General features: G+C 35.5%; 1 pseudogene; it reads left to right on the top strand.

Moving 5' to 3' along the window:
• Positions 1–667: 667 nt before the first annotated feature.
• LOC123809929 lies at positions 668–23,802 on the top strand (annotated as a pseudogene).
• Positions 23,803–24,274: the final 472 nt, after the last annotated feature.

Raw genomic sequence — 24,274 nt, 5'->3', positions numbered from 1 at the left:
AAGAAGAAGAAAAATTAAAACCTTTCTGCACAGCTAAAGAAACCATTATCGAAATGAAAAGGGAACCAACTCTATGGGAGAACATATGTGCCAATGATACATGGGACAAGGGCTTAATCTGCAAAATACATAAAGAACTCATGTGACTCAACACTAGGAAGACAAACAACCCAATTAAAAAATGGGCAAAGAACCTGAATAAACACTTCTCCAAGGAGGACATACAGAGGGCCCAGAGACGTGAAAAATGCTCAACATCAGTAGCCATCAGAGAGATGCAAATTAAAACCACAATGAGATCTCACCTCACACCTGTCAGAATGGCCATCATTAATAAATCAACAAATAACAAGTGCTGGCCAGGATATGAAGAAAAGGGGAGCCTAAGGCACTCTTGGTGGGAATGCAGGCTGGTGCAGTCACTGTGGAAAACAGTATAAAATTTCCTCAAAAAATTAAAAATGGAACTGCCTTATGACCCAGCTATTCCGTTGCTGGGAGTGTACTCTAGGAATCCTGAATCACCAATTCAAAATAACTTATGCACCCCTATGTTCATAATAGTGCTCTTTACAATAGCTAAGTGTTGGAAACAGCCCAAGTGCCCATCAGATGAGTGGATTAAAAAACTGTGGTACATTTACACGATGAAATACTATATAGCAGGATGAAGAACGTCCTACCCTTTGCAACAGCATGGAAGGAGCTAGAGACTATTATGGTAAGTGAAATAAGCCAGCTGGCGAAAGACAAATACGATGACCTCACATGACTGGAATCTAATGAACAAAATAAACTAACAAGAAAAATAGAACCAGAGACATGGAAACATGGAACAGACTGATGCCTGCAGGAAGGGAGGAAGGAGAGGAGAGCGTTGAAAGGAAAGGCAAGGGACTAGTCAAAGAACGTGTGTGAGTGGCTCAAGGGCATGGGCAAAGGAGAGGAGATTGAGTATGGGCCAGAGGGGTGGCTTGGGTAGAGGGGGGCAAAAGGGAAAAAACTGGGACAACTATAATAAAATAAACAATAAAAGTGGAAAAAAGACAAAAAAGAGGAAGTTTCGTAGGTAGCTTCCTTTACTTCAGAATTTCATATATCCTTAGATATCCTAATATTCATTGTTGCTACTTAAAACCAATACTTTTCATGCAGATTCCCCTCAATAACCCTTTGAATAGGTAGTATTGATCTCAATTTATACATAAATTGGCATACAGAGGCATATAGGGGATAAATAACATTCCAAGGTCAAATAGCAAAGGGTAAATTCATCATAGGCAATCTGGTCTCCAAGTCCATCACCTAAGCTTTATGTCATGCTGTTCAGTGTGTACACATTGAACACTGATCTTTTTTCTATGTAGTTTTCTCTCTCTTCCTCTCCTGTCCACTCCTCCTACTCCCACCTCTGCCTGTCACATCCTCCCCCCAACCTCTGTTGTTTGCAAACTTTGTAAGCATGTCTTACTTAACCTGTTTTTTCCTGGTCATTTTAGACTCTTAGTTCCTACCAGTAGTCAATAAAACTGATTTTACAAAATTTTCCACTTCCAGCAATATTCATCTTACTTATTTATACCGTTCATTTTGATATCTATCATTCTCTGAAATTGTAGAATATTTTTAACTATGAGCAAGCCCTGGCCTGAGTTACTGGGGAAAACTTTAGTTTGGTATTTCTCAAAAGTGGCTAAAGAATTGTATGAATTACAAACCCCTTCTCTCGCCCATTACATGTATGTGTGCACCACCTCCACCTCAAACTGCTAGGGTCCGGTAATACTGTTGAGTGTCTCTTTTTTTTTTCAAATATTTGAGGTGTATGGCTAGCAATATAGTCTATCAAAGAGAATTTTTAATTATTGATGTATATTTCAGCCTAATGGACAGGTACAATTGTCTGTCATCCTTGCACCTAAATAAGACTTATTTGACTGGAATCCAAGTAACATAGACTGAATGAGAGGATTCAAAATGTTACTATGGAATTAAAGGCTTAACACAGTGTCTAGAGCACATAGAACAATTTTAATAAATTACAATATTTTTCTTGCAGTCCATCTCTACTAACCCACGACAGTTCTGAGATTATCAGAATGTTTGAGAAATCAGTATGTATACTAAGCTCTCACTCTCTCCTTTAGCTATACTCCTGAACATAATAAGGTTGGCATTATGAGTGCTTGTAATCAAGAAGCTGGCTCTTGAGGGCATTTGAAATTCTTAAGCATCTGCCTTATTTAACTGCTCACAGAATGTCATGTTAGCGCTGGCACCTTTACCCATTTATAAGCAAGATTTTTCTCATTAAAATCACAATCATATTTAATTCAGCTTCACATTATATGGGGACTTATTCATATTACACAGTAATCTATTATTCTTAGGTGGTGATTTATTATGTTAAAGTATTTTAATGTTTATTGAAAATATTTATAAAAGTATGTCCATAGGTAATAACAAAATTGTCACAATTAAAAATAAATGAATAAAAATAACTTTTTGAAAAAGTTGATTTTATTTTCCAAGGGAAACATCTCTATGGATTGGTGAAATACAATTTCTTCTTTGTTCTGCTAAATATGTTATTTTTCTAGGACAAATCAAATATCTTATTTTGAAAGTTGAAAATGTTTTCAAATCATGTAAATCTATTGGGAAATATAGAAAGTACAGATGTTAAGGATTGTGATACTAGCTGAGTAATTTGACCAACTTTGTCTAGATAAACAACTTTTTCAAAACATTTAGCCACAGCTATCTAAGTTAGAAATGTCCGATCCACTTATAAATAGCTCTTCCCTTGGGGTGAAGCTCCTCTATCATCTATATAGCTCTTGGCTCATTCAGTAAATATTAAATGAAAATATAAAGGACAATTATTCTTTCCCACTTTACCAAGTTGTTGACTTTCCCATTGCAGAAGAACAATACTGTCCTTAAAACAACTAAACCATTATAGATGCCTCTAGACCATGAGATAACATCCCTTTATCCTTCTGGTGTCTTCTGTTTCATTATACATCTCACCTATACCCAAAGAGCATCAAAGAATGCTTTGGGGGGACTATTCAAGATTTTATTACCATCATCATATTTTTCAAGGTTTATATTTCATTTTATCTATTATAGCCCACAACAAATCAATCCCAATGAACTGACAATTTTCCAGAAATATGGATAAATAGTAAGTGGTGCATGGGCATGGAAAGAGCATGACCTTGAGGATGGAGCAGACCCAACTTCTAATTTCATCTTTGCCTGCTGCTACCTAGGCCAGTTATTTCACCTCTCTGGTTACTTGCTGAGTTATCTGTATCTTGAATTAGTTATTTATTTATACTGCTATTACTTCTCATAAATGGAAATCTAGTTTCCTCACAGGCAAAATAGAATCAATCCAGTTTCCTAGGGGACTGTCATGATAACTACCTGAATTAATTAATATAAAAGTTCCTCATGCAGTTCTTGACAAAAGTAACCATTCAATAAATTTTACCTGTCATTTCTCCTTATCTCCCAGATCTAGCTTATACCCTTTGGGATTTTTTCTTTTAAAATTAAAGTCAATGCTTCTTTTATTTTTATAAAACAACACTGGATATCTTTTGCAAACCCAAAATTACCATACAATTTTTAAGGAAAATATCACTGCTGGAAGTCTTGGATTTCTTACCTATCTACTTCTACCACTGATTTATAATTTGTGTCTGTTAGGAAACAACCATAATCACATGCTAAGCACAGTTGTTAGAATATTTACAATATAATTAATGTAAGCATAATTAAAAAAAACTTTCTTCAATGTCAAAGGAATCTGAATTCAAACGGTAACAGTTACCACCAATTCTGATGTGTGCACTGTTGGTCAAGTCTCTTTGTCTCCTTGATCTTTAGTTTCATTGACTGTATAATAGGGCTGCAGATTGGGGTGGGGCAATGTGGGGAACAAATTATATCCGTATTAAAGGGCTCTAACAGAATTCAGTGATTATTTACACAGTACCTAGATAATCTCCTGCTCATAATAATGTTCGATAAATGCTAATGCCTTATTTGCTTTCCTAAGGGATTTTTACAAAGCCTTTTCCTTCATGATTTTATGCTGAGATTATAGGTGGGTTTTTTTTTATGTATTCTCTTTTCCAAAACAAAACAATGATGAGAAATATATTCCTTTCAAACTTGAAAATTAAAATTAGGACATAGTTCAGACTTGGATTGAAAGGAGATCATTTAGGTTTTGCCAATGCTCCCAATTAACCTTTTCAGTACTCATAAACAAGTTCCATAGGATTGATATATTTTAAGAAATGAAATTCAATATACTATGACAATGTTTCTTATAAACTCTAGAATTTAATTAACCACTGAAACTTATTTGTGGCCAACCTGGCCCATTATCATATCCCAAAGTTGTGCCAAAGCACAGTCACAGGCAACATAATATTCCCATAGTAATATCTTGCTTCATGTATTATTTCTCAGTTTTGGGGGTATAGTCATGAATAATTTTCTCTGAATTATATTTATTTGTACAGAAGAATGTCAGAATTGAAATGATTGCACCATTGGCTGAGTTCGTGAATAGTGCCATCACATATTTATATTGGTTCTCAGGAATAGCAGGTAAACCAGAAAATGATCAATATATATTGTCTTAAATATAAGTGTACACCCAAATATACAACAGTCCATTTCAAATACGGAAACTGCCCACTGTAAAAATACTACCTTTGAGTTTAGGAATAGGACAAATATATGCTATCAGTGTTAATGCTGAGAATTTCAGTCTTGACAATAAAACTCATCATTTTGGTTTTAATGGAATGTCCTAAAAAGTAGCCCATACTTTTTTGCATAAGATACTATTAGTTACTAACTGCTACAATTTTGTCCTAATTCATCAACGTTGCCTAATTCTCCATATGTATACTATCACCTTGGGATTCACATCAGTACAGAGATATAATGGAACAGAGAGGGATAAGAAAGAAGGTAAAATAAATTGCATGGCAACTGTGTATAGGGATTGAATGTGGAATATCTACACATTATACATTTTTTCTTCCAAAGAACCTTTATTTTAGATAGGTGTCATCACTCTATCAATCTCTACATATAAAATGAAACACATTCAGAGGCATTTAGAAAATAGCCCAAGGTTGTAAATGGCTCAAGGTCATAGAGTTTATAAGAGATGGAGACTCAATTTAAAACTACATTTTCATTGGACTCCATCTGTAAGTTCTACCAGGTATTGATCTTAAGTATAAACAGAAATAGATAGAAGATGTGACCTATAACATATACCCATATAGACACTAAGATTATAAATTAATACCACTATATCTGGCTCTTTACTAATGAATAATGTGTTGCAACGATTTCTCAGATAAATAGACTGCGGGTGTACAGATTAATGGACTCAGACTGAAACCCATCAAAGATTGTCTCTGGTCCCTCACAGAAAGAAAGTGTGAGGTGGTGAAGTGAGCCAGGGCTTCGAGTTAGACAAAAGTGGACTGCTGTTGATAATGCATTCTGCATCTTTAAGCAAGTGATCTAACTTAATTCTTCCTGTATTTCCTGACATCTAAAGTAGAAGGACAATGTCAATGAGAATTATTGATAAGTGTCTCTCAGGGTATTCTAGAAATGAGTGAAAGACATCTGCATTGTCTTACACTACTCATTATATATCATTGGTGTTTACACTGCATTTCCTCCTCCCATCTTCTCTGTTCCTCTTAATAGTTTGTAAAGTGGTTCCTTTCTTTTGGATTCTGTGAGATAGCTACAGTTTTACCTTTAAATACAATTTCTCCTCTTGGCAGGTGAAACAGCAATCACACCTTCGTCTGACGAATATGCCAGTGTGTCATCCAAAGAGTTATTTGCTGCCAAATGTCAGTGCTTACTAGAGGGGGGTGATTAGCAAAATACTAGCCATTTGGAATAATAGAGCTACATGTTATATAAACACCTTTTGTTTCCAAGTGTTTGGTACACATATTTGATGTATGAAAAGGACAGAATTATATGCATATATAAATGTAGCAATTAAGACATGCAAGGGAGAAATATGCCACCAGAACTCTATGCCTTGCAGCTGCTACATTCCCATTTCGTGAACAAAATATGAGCAACACATAATAATAAGGTGAGAAAAATAGATCAGCATGAATGGCTATAATTTCCAAAATTCTAATGGTAAAAGAAAAACTAGAATTCTGTAGTTCAGTTAAAAACACAGAGAAGGTGTTATGTTTCAGATAAAGTATGGGCATCACTTATTTCACATTCTTGTCAGTGTTCTTCAAGCACTATTGCTGAGAATGAGTAGGAAGAAACTGAGGATCAAATGAATTGCAATTGTGGAGATAAACCATGGGATATGGAGAAAATAAAAAGGAGAAAGGTAGCAGTGAAGTTGAATAGACTAGAGAGGCCCACAATGATGAGATCTGAGTGACAACAGGATGTCATCCTCACACCCAGAGCTCCTGTTTTCCCTCCTGACACAACCATCAGCAGACCCCCCCCCCATGCATATGTTCAGCACTTTTGAAAACTGATACCAACCTATTTAGATACAAGAAGAAGAAGAAGAAGAAGAAGAAGAAGAAGAAGAAGAAGGAGAAGGAGAAGGAGAAGGAGAAGGAGAAGGAGAAGAAGAAGAAGAAGGAGGAGGAGGAGGAGGAGAAGGAGGAGGAAAAGGAGGAGGAGGAGGAGGAAGTTCTGTATCAAAAAAACTTTCAAAACTGAAGAGTTATGTGATGTTAAAAAAAAATCCCTTGTGGCATGATTACCAATGGCCTGGGCTTTGCTAATGCTCATTGTTTTTTTGTTTTTTGTTTTAATTTTATTTGTTTATTTTTAGAGGACAAGGGAGGGAGATAGACAGAGAGAGAGAGAAACATCAATGTGTGGTTGCTGGGGGTTATGGCCTGCAACCCAGGCATGTGCCCTGACTGGGAATCGAACCTGGGACACTTTGGTTCCCAGTCCGTACTCAATCCACTGAGCTATGCCAGCCAGGGCTGCTAATGCTCATTGTTAAAATCTAAGGTAGATGTATGGGATATGGGTTTCTAAATGTACTAAAAAGAGAATTCCTTCCCTGCAGTGTTCCTCATGATGGAAACAATCACAAATACATTATGAGACATGTTTTAGACACTTATTTACAAACATTACATGCAATAACTATATGCTAGAGCCTGTGGTTCTCAATCAAGGGATATTCCACCCTATGCCACGGCCCTCCACCTGAAGAGTCTGGAAGCAGGAATGGGTATTCAGGGCTGTCACAATGACTGGTGAAGGGAGATGGGTACGTGTATTTATAGCTCTCCAAGCCACAGACACCAAATCTTTTGCACTTTCACACATTAAAGAACTCTTCCCCACCCAATGCTAATAGCAACTCTATTTACAAATAACTGGCTAAACATATATTTGATGATGTTTCAGGGACAGTCTCACTCAAAGTACATTGATATCTGTTGGGGACCATCGTTAATTGTTTTGTCTATCATTTAAACAATGATTATTTATACCATAAACAATATACATATCTGATGCTAAGTGGTATATGTTAAAAATAATACAAAAGGCAGAAAATAATATTCAGTTTATATTAAGTTGACAGTATTGTAGAAATATTAGGCTTCCTAAAACTACCTTCTGATCATGTTAGTACACTTCCCTGAAGCCATTACTGAATCTTTAACATCTATTCAACATAGTATTGGAAGTAGCCACAGCAATCACACAAGTAAAAGAAATAAAAGGCATCTAAACTGGAAAGGAGGAAGCAAAACTGTCACTGTTTGCAGATGATGTGATGGTGTACATAGAAAATCCTATAGACTCCAACCAAAGACTACTTGACGTAATAAGTGAATTTGGCAAAACAGCAGGACACAAAGTCAATATTCAGAGATTGAAGGCATTTTTGTACACCTACAATGAAATATCAGAAACAGAAATCAGGAAAAAAATCCCATTTGATATAGCAACAAGAAAAATAAAGAACCTAGTAATAAACCTAACCAAGGAGGTAAAAGACCTGTATTCAGAAAACTATGTAACACTAAAAAAAGAAACTAAGGAAGACATAAACAAATGGAAGCATGTACCGTGTTCATGGATTGGAAGAATTAATATCATCAAAATGTCCATACTATCCAAAGCAATTTATAGATTCAATGCAATCCCTATTAAAATACCAATGACAGCCCTGGCTGGCGTAGCTCAGTGGATTGAGCACAGGCTGGGAACCAAAGTGTCCCAGGTTTGATTCCCAGCCATGGTACATTTCTGGGTTGCAGGCCATAACCCCCAGCAACTGCACATTGATGTTTCTCTCTCTCTCTATCTCTATCTCCCTCCCTTCCCTCCCTAAAAATAAACAAATAAAATCTTTTAAAAAAATACCAATGACATCACGGATATAGAACAAACATTAAAAAAATTTACATGAAACCATAAACAACCCTAAATAGCTGCAGCAATTTTGAGAAAGAAGAACAAAGTAAGAGGGATCACAATACCTGATATCAAACTGTATTACAAGGCCACAGTAATCAAAACAGCCTGGTACTGGCATAAAAACAGACACACAGATCAATGGAACAGAATAGAGAGCCTAGAAATAAACCCAAATCTCTATGGTCAAGTAATATTTGACAAAGGGAGCAGAAGCCTAAAATGGAGTAAAAATGGCCTCTTCAACAAATGGTGTTGAGAGAGCTGGACAGCTACATGCAAAAAAAAAAAAATGAAACTCAATTACCAATTTACAACATACACAAAAATAAATTCAATGGGGATAAAAGACTTAAACATAAGCAACAACACCGTGGAAGTCACCAAGGGGAGAATATAGGCAAGAAAATGTCAGATATTCCATGCAGCAGTATTTTTACCAATATGTCCTCTAGAGCAAGGGACATAAAATAAAGAATAAACACCTGGCTGCTGCAGCTCAGTAGACTGAGCAAGGGTTGTGAACCAGGGGTCACCTGTTCAATTCCTAGTCAGGGCACATGCCTGGGTTGCGGGTCCAGTCTCCTGTAAGGGCCATGTGAGAGGCAAACATACACTGATGTTTCTCTCCCTTTCTTTCTCCCTCCCTTCTCCTCTCTCTAAAAAAATTCAAAAATAAACAAAAATAAACAGATGGGACTTCATCAAAATAAAAAGCTTCTGCACAGCTAAAGAAAACAGCAGTAAAACAAAAAGATAACAGAACGTATGGGCAAATATATTTACCAATGATACCCTGGACAAGGGTTTGATCTCCAAAATATATAAGGAACTCACTTGATTCCATTCCAGGAAGTCAAAGAACAATTAAAAAATGGACAAAGAACCTGAACAGAGACTTCTCCATGAAGGATATACAGAGGGCCCAGAGACATACGAAAGGCTGTTCAGTATCACCTAGCCATCAGAGAGATGCAAATTAAAACCACAATGAGATACCACTTCATACCAGTCAGAATGGCCACCATAACCAAATCAACAAACAAGTGCTGGCAAGGTTGTGGAGAACAGGAAATCCTAGTGCATTGTTGGTGGGAATGCAGACTGATGCAGCCATTGTGGAAAAATGTATGGAAATTTCTCAGACTAAAAATGGAACTCCCTTTTGACCAAGCAATTCGACTGCTGGGATTATACCCTAATAACCCTGAAATGCCAATTCAAAAGAACCTATGCACCCCAACATTCATAGCAACACAATTTACAATAGCCAAGTGCTGGAAGCCACCTCATGGCCCATCAGTAAATGAGTGGATCAAAAAATGCTGGTACATTTACACAATGGAATCTTACACAGCAGAAAGAAAGAAAGGGGTCCTATCCTTTGTGACAGCATGGATGGAACCGGAGAGCATTGTGCTAAGTGAAATAAGCCAGATGGCAAAAAATAAATACCATATGATCTCACCTATAAGTGGAACCTAATCAACAAAACAAACAAGCAAGCAAAATACAACCAGAGACATCGAAATAAAGAACAATCTGACAGTAACCAGATGGGAGGGGAGAGAGGGATAATAGGGGACAATAGGGAAAGAGCCATTAAGGAACATGTATAAAGGACACATGGACAAAGCCAAAGTGAGTAGGTTCAAGGGTGGCAGGTGGGGTGGGTGGGGTGGGGGACCATGGTGTGGTGGAAATGGAGACAACTGTATTTGAACAACAATTAATTTTTTTTATTTTATATATGTTTATATATTTTTATATATATATATGCACACATAAATATATGAAAAAAAGAAAAAGTAAAAAGTCCTTAAGCTAATATTTAAGGACCTCCCAATCTCCTCTTACTGAATTATTCTCTATCAGACTCCTTCCAGAATTCCTATGCTTTAACGAATCTGTTCATGTTTCTACTACATTTCTTTTTCGTTGTCTCTGTGTCTCCCCTACATTGTACTACCTTCCTGACAAACCCTTTACCAGTCTTGTTTACATGTCTGAAGCCAATCAGTTCTATCATTCCAAGTCTTGTCCAAAAACCAATATCCTCATAAAACTTTTCTCATTCTATTTTCTAAGATTAGGAAATAACCTCTTGCTTTCTCAATCTTACTATCATTTCCTTTGCCTTTCTTAGGATATTTGGTATTCTCTATGTTGTGATATAATTATTTCTGCATATCCCTTCTCTATCTAAATTAAAAATACTCACAAAAATGCTTTATCCTGCTCATCTTTGCAGCCTCATAGCACCTTAGCGTCTTCATGCGTGAAGTTGATAATTAACGAATAATTGCTAAACTAATTACAAAACCTTGAATAGAAGGTTTAGGGAGCTGAGGTAACTGAATTGGCTGAGGAAGAATGAAATGAGTTAGTATTGGATAGTAATCACAACTTATGCATTATTAGCACATGTTCTATGGCTTATTAATTCATTGGAGTTGAGTTTAAAAGAACATAAAGAAGTTGAGTTGAAATTCCTGTTATAATCATAGGTCACTCAGTGCTCACCCTGGGACACACTCTCTTGTCCAGGGCTGACCAAATTGTTCTGAAGAAGATTTGAACGTTATTTATCTTTTGTAAAGGCCTTTCAATCTCTCACAGTTGATCATGTGTCATAGTCAAAAGCTATCAACTTTGAATCAATCTCCTCATAAATAGTTTCATAACATTTTTCTCTTTTTGTGATTAAATTATTCATTATCAGTGACTCCTTTCTTCATAATAGCTACTTTGCTTCAGTTCTTCCTATAGTAATTTTCTTCCTACTTGAAAAATGCCAAAACAATTCTCTTTTTCTTCTTCAAATAAATTAAAAGCCTTCTCATAACTTCTCTTACACTAATCCACATTTTAAATATTTTAGCTATTTGTACTACTTTTATAGCAAAATGCACACTCTGTTATCTGGGACATAAGTTTATTAACCAGTTATGATGGTAAATGACACAAACTATAAATCTGATTCTGAAAGCTATTGGTTAAAAGCCAGTAAACTGAATGACTTTCTGAGTTACAAAATATATCAAATAAATGTCCTAGTAAAGGTTTGAAGTCATTGTGGGAAAGGAGTTAACATATTATTTAATTGTGTAATATATTTCCCTTTTCTGACCATCTTTTTTTCAGGTACACTAGTCATGATCAGTTTAACCAGATGCATGCCTGGGACACTTCTCTCCTTAATAACTGTTAGTTCTGTGTGGCTGAAACAAACTGTCAAAAATGATTGGAGAGTGATGGAGTGACAGCATTGAAAAGAAAAGGTTGTGAATTATGCTTCAGAAATAATGCAGCAAATTCACTCTTTTTCTCATTAGTGAGACATTCTATCCAGCAGAATCTGTGCTTTTTGTTCCTTCATTGCAAGGTTTGCAGGCCTAAGTGGACTTCTTTGCATTTTGTGGGTGATGCCAAAGAGAAACAAACATAAATTCTCTCCTTAGCATCCAGCATGGTTTATTGCTGCCTGCTTTTTGACATGTACCAGTACCTTCACTCCCCCCACGTAATAGGTCATGGAGACAAAACTCATAATAGACCCAATCAAGATCTTGTTCCTCTTTTGATGCAGTCCCTTTAAATACTGCTCTCTCTGGTATTTGCAATCCCTTGTATGGAAAAAGTCATTTTGTGGATTCATAATGTAAAAAGTCTTTATAAATAACTTGATTTCTATTTTTCTCTCTATAATTGATTCTATATCTATACTTTTATTGTATCAGTATCAACAGAAAATATAAAATGTATCTAATGGGCTGAATTGTGTTCCCAAAAACTTAAGTCCAAGTCGTAATCTTGGTACCTGTGAATGTGATCTTATTTGGAAAGAGGTCATTGCAGATGTACATAAATGAAGGGTCTTGAGATAAATTCACCTTGGATTTATGCTGGACCCTGAATCCAATGCCTATTATACTAATGAGAGTAAAGAACAGGGATTTGAGATGCAGAGAAATAGAGGAAAGGACATGTGAAGGCAACGGCAGAGATTAGAATTGTGTGTCAAGAAGTCAAAGGCTACCAAGGATCTCCAGGAGCCACCAGAAGCCAGGGTTGAGGCGTGGGACAGATTCTCCTTGAGAACCTTTAGAAGGAACTGATGTCATTGGTATCTGCGTTCAGATTCCTGGCCTCCAGAACTTGGGAGAACAAATTCACGTTGTTATAAGCCACCCAATTTTTGCACTTTATTGGGGTGGCCCTAAAAACATTTAAGAAGTGAAAAAAATATATAAAAAGGAAATTTTGCTAAGTAAAGTGGGCAAAAAAAATTAGTATCAAGAAAAGATGTACTTTGAATTCTAGCTTGGCTTACCTTAGTTCAGAACCTTAGATAAGTTACTTAAATCATCCAAATCTCCTTTTATTTACTTATAAAAGTGGTATTAAAAGAAATCAACTTCATGAAGTAATTGGGATACAGGAAAATTGCTTACATAACTATAGAACTGTGTGGTCTTATTTACATTATAATAAATATCTCTTCTTACCAAAAATATTTTTCTCAGAACTTTTCAATATCTTACTGAAACACGTGTAAAGTGCACATGCAAATTAACATTTTCTTTTAAATTCTTCCTAATGGAGAACATTAATTACCAAGCCTATCACTTATCTTAAAGTGTGTCTTTAGTTGAAGTCTTTTCTAGAATGGTAAAGCATTCATGCTGATAAAGATGTTTCTTACTTCTTAGCTGCTGTTTCTCTCATCTGATTTTGAATATGCTTAGGAGATGATATAATTATAAAAATTAATTAGTACTCAGCAGAATAAATTCATATTTCTTCATAGTAGCCATATGCCATTCCCAAACATTGAAGCTCTCAGAGACACAAGACCACAATGTTTAGTGCTTATTAGGTCAGACAACTCAATGAACATGTACCATTTTTGTTAATATCCTGATTTGAAAAATCTAACAGCTTGTCAGATGAAGGGGATAAAGATTCATTAAATTTATAAAAACCTAATTAATTGCTAATTAGATGGGAGCACCTCAAATTCAAAGTAGAAATAATTAGCTTTTTCTTGCAACTAATTAATAATAAAATAGAGAAGATACTTAAAGAAATAATTATATTTAGGTGCTCTGCTTCGGGTACACTTGAAGATCAGGTATAACTTTCCATAAAAGTAATTTAATAGCAACAAGAGCGACAGCAGGGTGCTTATTCTGGAAAGGTATCAGTTCGTCTATCTTGCCAGTACTCGTGATGGAAACATAGTTCCGGGATGACCCAGCACTGCATTTACCGGTGCTTTACTTCTTTGATGCTTCCTAAGCTGAGATCCTTAAGGGCACAGACTGTGAGCAGTGTCATGTTAAACGGTATTGGAGCCTAAGACAAAGAAAAAACCAATAACACCAATCCTCTCTTTAACACTTGATAGTTTCTTTATCACAAATTTTTTTTGCAGTGGTTTCATTTTTTAAATGCTGCATTAAACTATTACTCATCTTGACTGCTGAATCTTTTGGTTGCAGGAGAGGATCTAAGGCAAAGTCCAATGATGTGTAGAACACTCTAGATTGGTTGGGGGATTTCCGTTATTTGCCATATGCTTTTTGATAACATGATAAACTGTTCATTATGTTGATCAATAAACTTACCTTCAATAGGATTAGAAATTCTTAATGAATAGGAATTGAAAACCATGTTCTGCCTTAAGAAGTGATGAATATTTTATAGGGTAGTATGATATCATATATCTGTTGAAAAATTAATCTATATAAGAAACAACATATACTCCTAATATAACTTGGCTGTAGTAAATTTCCTGTAAAAATTATTTGTTGATGCAATTAAAGAAGCAACTTTACAGAGAAAATATGACTTGAGGTTTGCATTTTTATAGTACACTGTAGATTATGCATTATGTTAAAAGTACAATGAATACTAAAAACAGCAAATACCCTGTTAAACACTATCAGACCATCATAACTAATGTCTCCTATCCTAATTTAGCTCAGCCTCTTTATTGGTTTTGTATAGGTTAGAAAAATAAAAGATGTAAAAAGTGAAATTTCATAATCTTGAACTGTCTGACATTCATTCATTTATTTATTTAAAAAAATATAAGAATAAGCTCTGGCTGGTGTAGCTCAGTGGATTGAGTGTGGGCCTGCGAACCAAAGTGTTGCTGGTTCGATTACCAATCAGGACACATGCCTGAGTTGTAGGCCAGGTCTCCAGTAGGGGGTGTGTAAGAGTCAACCACACATTAATGTTTCTCTCACTCTTTCTCCTTCTCTTCCCCTCTCTCTAAAAATAAATAAATAAAATCTCTTAAAAACTGTAAGAATATGCTCTGTTTGTATATAGTACTCACAAAATGGACATGCATGATAATAAACAAAATTACTGGAAATAGTGGAAAGTAGGAGGGAAAGGTTGATAGTAGTATTATATAAAAATTAAAAGTGAAAAATTTTTTCAATTTTTTTTTCCTGGTTCAGAGAAGTGCCTTGGAATCTTATCTCTTAATCTCAGAAGTCAAGGAGGTCTGTAATCTTTTAATCAGAGAAAAACCCAAATTTGCAATAATTAAAACAAACACACAACATTCTGAGCAACAGCTGTGGGTGATTTTACCAAGTGCATTTTGGCAAAGAGTGGGCTTTCCTTGAACGCAGCTTTGCATGAATCTGTCCAGTTACTAAAAGAGACATAAATAGCTATGAATAAAATAGTATGAATGCATTTCTCCTTGAAGTTTTGAACTTTGAATGCTTTGAAGAAAGACTTAGAATTTTTTATGTGTTTAGTACACTATTTCTGAAACTAGAGAGAGAAGACTAAACTAGGGTGTGGATTAACATGAAAATAACAGAAAAGTATACCTAGGAAACAAGTATAGAGTCAAATACAAAGAGACCAATTTTTCTGAGGTTATTATCAATGGTATAATAAGCAGGGATTACAAATAAATGTAAGAACCATATCATAGATATTGACATTCTTGCTTTTCTATTGCTGCATCAGACACCATAACAAAATGAAGGGAGTTCAAACAACAAAAACCTATCTCATTTCCTCTAGTCTGCGAGATAATTTGGCGCAGCACTGCAGTTCGTCTGCTGCGTGTGATATTGTCTGGGCCAAGGTCAAATGACCAGAAATGTCAAGATGTCAGGCCAACCCCAAATCAGCCTGCAATATTCAAGATGCCTCACTAACATGGTTGGCATTTGGTCTTGGCTGTTGGCTAGGCTCAGATGAGAATGATAATCAGAACAAGTTAGTTCTCTGTGTGGCCTCCCTGTGCGGCTTGGGCTTCTTATGTTGCGGATTCTGGATTCATTAAGGCAGAAAGTCGAGGCCACCTGTCATCTTAAAGCCTGGGTTTCTAGAATGTCACTTCTGGCATATTCTGTTGATCAGAGCCAGTTACAAAGGCTAGTCATGATCCAAGGAGAGGGTTAGTAAGGTTTACTTCTTTAGGTGAGGCGTGCAATGAGCATGCAGAGATGAGAGTAACTGTTGCACCCTGTCTTTTTAGATAACAGCTACCATATCACTTAATGTGTTTATCCTTTAACAATTTAACAACATGTGTATAATCCATTGCATGATACAGATATGTAATTTTCCAACTATTTTTATTTGAAAATATAGAATTAAAATAGCTCTTTTATTGTTTTTAATGATATCTACCTAAACCATACAAAGTCAGTTACCAGTAAAGTTAGAATGGACAAACCAAGCATCTCTATATTAGTGTGGCATGTACTGTTCATGGCTGTGTATAAAATCCAGTATTCCTCATGGAGTTGAAAGTTATGGGTTTGGAGTTCTGAAAAACTTTTAAGTACAGAACTGGCTTCAACTTTGAGTAAACATTGTTCAGTTGCTTAATTTCTTGAAACGCTTGTTTTCTTATTTATTAAAGAGATCCTAATATTGTAGTAAGCATTTCTTATCTACCAATATAGTCACTATTTCCTAATTCTCCTTACCTAAAAACATCCAACTTTTATTTGGGTAACCATTGATTCCCCAAATAGCCTAGGGTGTCTTGACTAATTATCACAATCATCCTTCTAACCAAAATGAGGGAGTCAGGAGTGAATTTGTAACTCAGACAATCTAAATAGAATAATTTAAGAACACCCGCAATGTTGGGACAAAGAAAACATTTCTTTCTCTGGACATAAATGAAAAAGCATGTAGTACTAGGAGTTGTTACCAATGCTATTCCATACAGAAGGAGGGCTGTTTTAGCATGATGCTGAAAATACAGAGTTCATAGAATTGGGAATGAAAAAAAAAAAACCTACATCCTTAATTGATACAGTTTTGCCATTGCCATTGGAACTTCTGAAAACTGAAGCTACCTCTTCTTCTGGATATTCCACAGTGGAGAGTTTCGTTCTGAATATGTTGGAATGTCTAACACAGGCAAAATTAAGAGACCAGCAATATTTTTTTTGTAAGGTAAATTTTAAGGATAAAATTTGATAATTTTTGCAAAACATTTAGCACAATGTCTGACATATAAATAATCTTTTATTTTTTCCTTTACTCAGTATGCAGAGATATGGCAATATATCTAGTCCATCAAAAAGTTTTACATTTCTTAAAAAATAGATTTCTTTTTTTGTTTGTTTAGTTACTAAACAAAAGAAAAAATCCTGTGAGCTTGGGTCCACTTGATCTTAATTTAAATACATCAGGTAGAGCTGTCTGCAATTATAAGCTTACCCAGCAGAGGAATATGGTATAAATAAAAAACAATAAAAATGTAATTAAAGAAGATGGCTGATTTTTTAAAAGGAGTTTGTGTTGTATAAGAAAGAGCTGATTTCTATTATTTTTATGATTACAGTATTCTATTTATATTCTCAGCACTGAATTAATTTTCTTGTCTAAGGCTCACCTTGCTAAAGATCATTTTAAAATACTTTAATGAGTTGAGTACATAAATCATCTCAGTGAACACAAATACATGTAAAAATTCTGCAGGGAGCTTTTTAAAGAGTTTAGAGTGTTAGGTAAGTCACTTAAAGTGCCCCTTTTTATCTATCAAGCTGAGAAATAGCAATTGTCCTTTTTCATAAACTTAGTGGTGAAAATCTTTTTTTTTCTTTTTATTGCATCTATTGGTGTTACCCTGGTTAACAAACTATACAAGTTTCAGGTGCACAGTTCCACAACACATCACCTGTGCAATGTATTGTGTGTTCAACACCCCGAGTGAAGTCTCCTTCCATCACCATCGATCCCTCCTATAGCTTCCTGCGGCTGTCTCCTCTCACATTCTCCCACCCCCAGCAATCACCGCACTGCCTGTACACAGGGTCTGGCACAAATAGTGCCCCCTTTTTATTACAAAATCTTTTATTACAAAATCATAAGCATGTAATTCTGTAACAAAACAACATCACACTCAAGCACACCGTATGACATTTTAGATGAAATGTTCAAATTAAAACTATAAATTACTACACTCGTATTATTACCCTACCGACCACACTCAAGCAGGTGTTACTTCTGGCAGACCTTGTATATTATGCATCTTCAATCCTGTGACTTTAAATGGTCTTTTTAAAAACTCGGTATTAAACTATGCTTGATTCCAGCCATGTTTTCTCTAAGGAAGCTTCTGCTTTTACAATGGTAATAACTAGGACCATGATGTTGAGTAGGCAGAATACACATTATGTATTCGGCCTGAGGAAGGTACTGCCTAAGATTATTCCCCTGTATGTGCCTGAGACATAATCATAACCCACAGAGTTGCTTTGTATACCAAGAATCAATTTTTTGAATTTCTTTTTTATTATACTTTTTTAAACATCAGATTGTATTGGAGAGATGTCATCTATCTTTCAATGAGAACCTGAGATCCAAATTATAGTGTCCAGAGTAGTTTTGGCAGAAAATCCATATTGTGCTGAAGATTAAGTCAAAATAAATTGTCACCACTTAAAAAAACTAAACATTATATTAATAACATAGCTACATTGTTAATATCACAATATTTTTTTCTTTCATTATGGCTGATTTTTAAATGGATATATAGACTTTTTATTTTTTATAAAAAATTACAATTAAAGCATAAAAGCATATTTTCAATAGAATATAATGAAAGAATGTTTATAATTACTTCCTATCTTGGCTTATAGCATCAAATAAATGCATCAGAATGCAGATAATATAAAATCCTACAAAATTTGGTACTATGTTATTTATATAAATTAAAATACTTACAAAATTAAATCAAGCTAAAACGTTTTTTATATTTGTATCTCCTTGACTCCCTTACAGTTTCTACTTTTTATCACTTTCATTATTATTACTTTATTTTTTTATATCTTTGCTAGTTTTATTTTTTCAATGTTGCTGAACTGGACTGAAAAAAAATTGGACATGATGCTTTTCTGCATTTTCTTTCAAGCTGGTTCATTTTATTCCCTTTATACCATCACATTACTACCTGTCACCTCCATCTCACTAAATATCACCAAAATCTGGCTTTCCTTTTTCTAAAACTTAGGTCATAGCTCTCTCTATTGATCCTTATCTCTAGTAGAAAATGTCTCTAAATGCACTATGATTAAAATAAACAGCTGTCAGGAAACAGAAGACACATATGACAGGCAATAAGCTTAAAAAAGAATGTAATAGGATTAAAGATTAGAATCTGAAATGCATAGAAAGCCAAAAAAAAAGGTATTTGGTAAAATTTCGTGTTGCTGCCCATAATAATAAGGAGAAAAATCAAAATGAAAAATATGTACCATACCTGCTCAACATTTCTTAAACCTCTGAATTAAATAAAAAAAGAGAATCTTTAAAGCATTTGCTCATGATATCTTCCAAAATATAAAGCACTATCACTATATTTCCTGGAAATTCCCCAACAGTGAAGCATCTTTACTGATATAATAATGAAATGTTAGTTTGAGCCAACCTAAGCATTGTGGCCCATTTTTAGATACACATAATCAAAAGATGAAATCCAGTAAGATTAAGAAGATAGCTTTTCAAATATTCTCCAGAGATGCTAGAAAACAGACTACTTTAAATTGGCTTCAATAAATAAATAAAGAAAATAAAACACTCCAAACAGAATATGAAGGTTGCAGAAGGTTACAGAAATTCAACAGCAGAAGAAATTAAATTACAGCCAAGCTAAAACTTACGTAAAATCTTTTTTATCAACAAATGGCTGTTCTTTTTATTGGTATTCTCAAATGTGTAAAACAGAATAAGTCCAATGTAAGATGATTAGAGAATAGGATTCCCTTATTTTGGTTCTTCAATAACGTACTTAGAACATTCAGTTGATGCAAGAAAAAGAAAACAGGCTATAACCTAATTAGGAATAATGTGTGCTGCCCTTTCACTCTGTTTTACAATATAGCATATGAAAATTAAGCCTCTCTAGATTTATTTTTGCTCCTAAAATTTTGGGCATGGAGGAAGAGCAAGTCTAGGGTCTGCTTCTATTTTCTTCTATTTCCTTTAGAATACAATCTATATCAATACACTTTATGTAAGATGAAATACCAACAACTCAGAAGTTAGCATTACATATGCCTCATCTTCAGGTATTTTTTAAATTATTTTTCTTCCTTCAGAGAAAACAAAATTATTGGATTTAGTTACTTTCAGTATGACAACTTAGAGATGGCTGAAAAAAAGAATATTATAAGGTGGGGCTCATGGTCCCTACTTTTAAACCTGGACTGACCTCTGACTACTTAGACTAATGAAGTGTGGCAGAAATGACTCCACACCTGTTTTGGCCTTAGCATTTAAAAAATCTTATAGCTTCTGATCTGGCCTGTGAAGCCCATAGACAACACTTGAAACACTTGATTACCCTGATGGCGAGAACATATGAAGAGACCTGAGATTACAAGGTAAATGAAAGGGCCAGCGTAGCTCCAGACCAGCCCAACCAAGAGTTGAACTCCCCAAGTCACCCAGTTAATCTCAGGTGAGCAAATAAACAGTCCAACCAAATCTTGGTGAATTCCTGACAAATTCAACTGGGTGAAACAAAAAAAATCATGTTTAAGCCACTGAATTACAAATTACTCTATTATATAGTCATAAATCACTGAAACAATGGGCATTTAGGCTGATTTTAGACAAAAAAGAAATCCATATCTCTAAGACTGTTGCAGAGATTAGAGAGAAAACCAACTAGCTCACTGCAACTCGATATTGTAATGCAAACTACATGGTTGTCTCTTCATCAGTTTAATCCAGCTGGAAGTTTCTTAAACCCCAAAGTAAGAAGGATTGGTCCCTTTCAGAGATAAGAATAATTGTCAAGTTTAACATGAATACATGCAAATTATAAGACTACCTCAATATATTATTGTTTTTAAAATAATGAAGCAGATTTACAAAAAATGATAATAGTAAATAGCTTCTGCATGGCTGGAGAAAGCAGTATTAAAAGGAAAAGAGAATCAACAATATGGAAAAACATATTTGCCAATGATACCTTGGACAAGGGTTTAAACTCCAAAATACATAAAAAACTCACATGACTCCACTCTAAGAAGACAAGCAACCCAATTAGAAAATGGGCAAAGGATCTGAACAGACACTTTTCCAAAGAGGACATGCAGAAGGTCCAGAGACATATGAAAAGATGCTAGCTATTTTTATTAGTAGCTATTAGTATTGCTAGCTATCAGAGAGATGCAAACTAAAACCACAATGAGATACCACCTCACATTGGTCAGAATGGCCATCATAAACAAAACAACAAACAAGTGTTGGAGAGGTTATGGAGAAAAGGGAACCCTAGTGCACTGTTGGTGGGATTGCAGACTGGTACAACCACTATGGAAAACACTATGGAATTTCCTCAAAAAACTAAAAATGGAACTGCTTTTTGACCCAACAATTCCACTGCTAGGATTATATCCTAAGAACCCTGAAACACCAATCAAAAAGATCCTTTGCATCCTAATGTTCATAGCAGCACAGTTTACAATATACAAGTGCTGGAAGCAACATAGGTGCCCATCAGTAAGTGAATGGATCAAAAAACTATGGTACATTTACACAATGGAATTCTATGCAGCAGAAAGAAAGAAGGAGCTCCTACCCTTGGTGACAGCATGGATGGAACTGGAAAGCATTATGCTAAGCAAAATAAGCCAGGAGGTGAAAGACAAGACAAATATCATATGATCTCACCTTTAACAGGAACCTAATCAACAAAATGAACAAGCAAGGAAAATATAATCAAAGACATTGAAATTGAGAACAGGCTGACAGTGACCAGAGGGGAGAAGGGAGGGAATTTCAGGGGAAAAGGGTGAAGGGTTTGCAGGAACAATTATAAAGGACACATAGACAATAACAAGGGGGGGGTGGAAAAAGGGGAGGGAGGTGGGGAGAGCTGGGGTGTCAGGCTGGGGTGGGGGGAAAAGGTAGAAAACTGTACTTGAACAACAATACAAAAATTTTAAAAAATGATAACAGTATACCAAGTTGACTTTATAATAATGTACATCTAAGTATATGCTTATATATAATGAATTATTTTAATGAATATTTATTGAACTTTCACAACATGCAAGTCATATTTTAGGTGTTAGAGATCATACTTTCCTAACTATAACTAACATTTTTAAATAAATAGGTATCTAGATACCATATACATATAAATATACATTTATATACATTTATATATCTCTGAAACTTTAACAGAACACAAGTATGATATAAATATAAAATATAGTCATAATATTTCAGTGACTTTAGTAATATTATTTAATGCATTCTCATTTTAGACTTTGTATTACAATGATCATAGGCTACTTGTATATACACAATATGACAAAGACATTTTTATATCTTCAGAGAGCCAAGCGAGAAGAAAGTGTGTAAGAGTAAAAATGTATATGACTATTTTTAAACCAGAATAAATTGTAATAAGAATTATCCAAGTGATCTCAAGTGTATAAAATATCTGAGAAAGAGATGGTTAATTTGGGGATATTATTCATATTTTATAATTTCTTCCTAGACCAAACCCCAAAACTTAGGAATGCATTTTTATCTGTAGCCCATATAGTCTCATCAGCTTGGGAAGAGTGGCTTGCTTGAAAAGTTTGTCAAAATTTCATTTAATGGACTAACCTGCAGTGTCTCTGTGCTTGTATTCATGTTAATAATATTAATGTTCACACTTTATGTGAAGAAATTATATTGGTGTAACTGGTCACTCATGCAGAATAGGAGACTGCCATGTTATGATAAAAAATCTCTGATACACGAGGTGCCAAAGGACCATGTGGTGGCCGCAGTTCCACCTCTGGTCTGGCTGCCATGTATCATGGGCTAACTACTCATAAAGGGCCCCCCAACTCCAGCACAGATTTACCAGCATCCTCTGAGACTTCTCATTGTGCATACCATCCTGAGCTGATGTTTGCTTCAGCCTTGGGGAGGCTCTCCAGAACTTTCTGTCTCCAGCCTGCAGCTTGATGGGCCCCAGTAGCATGTCCCTCTTCAGCCTATACATGGTACAGAATCAGCATGAGTGCATTCTCCCATTTGTGCAAGTGAAAGGGACCTGTGCTAGGCTGCAGGCCTGCATCTCAGAACTCCACATGCTACAGAGAAAAGGTTGTTTCAGACCACAGGGCACTCCCCTGCAGCTGGCAGTATAATTTGGGCTCTGGCACTTCAAACAGTGCTGTAGACACATGACCACAGACACAGTTCTGGCCTAAACTTCCCTGGAGATTACTGTTCTGACATCCCAGCCCAGAGAAGAAGTGATCAAACAGCTGGAGAAAGGACTGATAGATACAGACCTAGTCAAGGTCAGGTGATGTCAGGTGGTTGAGATCACACAGGAAGCCTTAGGCAGAAGTGTCCAACCTGCAGCCTGTGGGCCACATGCAGCCCAGGATGGCCATGAATGCTGCCCAACACAAAATTATAAGTTCACTGAAAACATTAGGAGATTTTTTTTTGTTTTCATTAGTGTTTGTGTATTTAATGTGTGGCCAAGGACAAGTGTTCTTCTTCCAGCGTGGCCCAGAGACACCAAAAAGTTGGACACCCCTGCCAGGGTATATGGACTCAGCATCCCCCACCGAAGAGCTCAGCAATGATGAGAGTTCTTTCCTGGGAACTGACATTGACATTCACACTATAGACAATGATGCTGTTGGCATGGAGATTTTCTTTAAAGCCTGGCTACATAACAGTGGAATAGATCAAGAACATGTTCATTTTCTTCTTTCTGCACAGTCTTTCAGGAAGATTTCCAGAGCCACAGATAATCCAAGTACACACTCCTAAAAAATCATATTATATGGGCTATCATAATCCTAGTCTAGGGTTAGGATTGTAGATTGGTGAGTCATCAGAGGACAGAGTACTTGAGGTTTAGGAATTAGATGAGGATTGGATGAAGTTGTTTAGTGTAAGCAGTAGGAGTAAGAAAAGAATTTCTGAAAAGTGACCAGTTAGAAAACTGAACTTAATTAAGCACAGAGAGCAAGGGACAGCTAGTTTAGAGGCAAAGACTTAGATACCTCAATAATAGGGCAGTGGCTACACTACATAATAACACAGTGAATCATATTTTTCTTTTTTTTCATTTTTAATGTGGTAGTTATTAATGACATTATAATTTAAGGCATGCTTGCACCTCAACAATATCAACAGGGCCTGTGAGCAGAGGAAAAGAACCAACACTAATCCAAGATTAAATAGAGGTCTTCTGGATAGAGAGACATCAAATTGAGGGGGAGGGACTGAAGTAATTGCC

Source organism: Phyllostomus hastatus, unplaced genomic scaffold (assembly GCF_019186645.2).
Source record: "Phyllostomus hastatus isolate PE091 unplaced genomic scaffold, TTU_PhHast_1.1 phas_scaffold_585, whole genome shotgun sequence".
Taxonomy (NCBI): Eukaryota; Metazoa; Chordata; class Mammalia; order Chiroptera; family Phyllostomidae; genus Phyllostomus; species Phyllostomus hastatus.
Note: the sequence above shows the minus strand (reverse complement) of the source record. Positions and strands in the feature narration are given on the sequence as shown.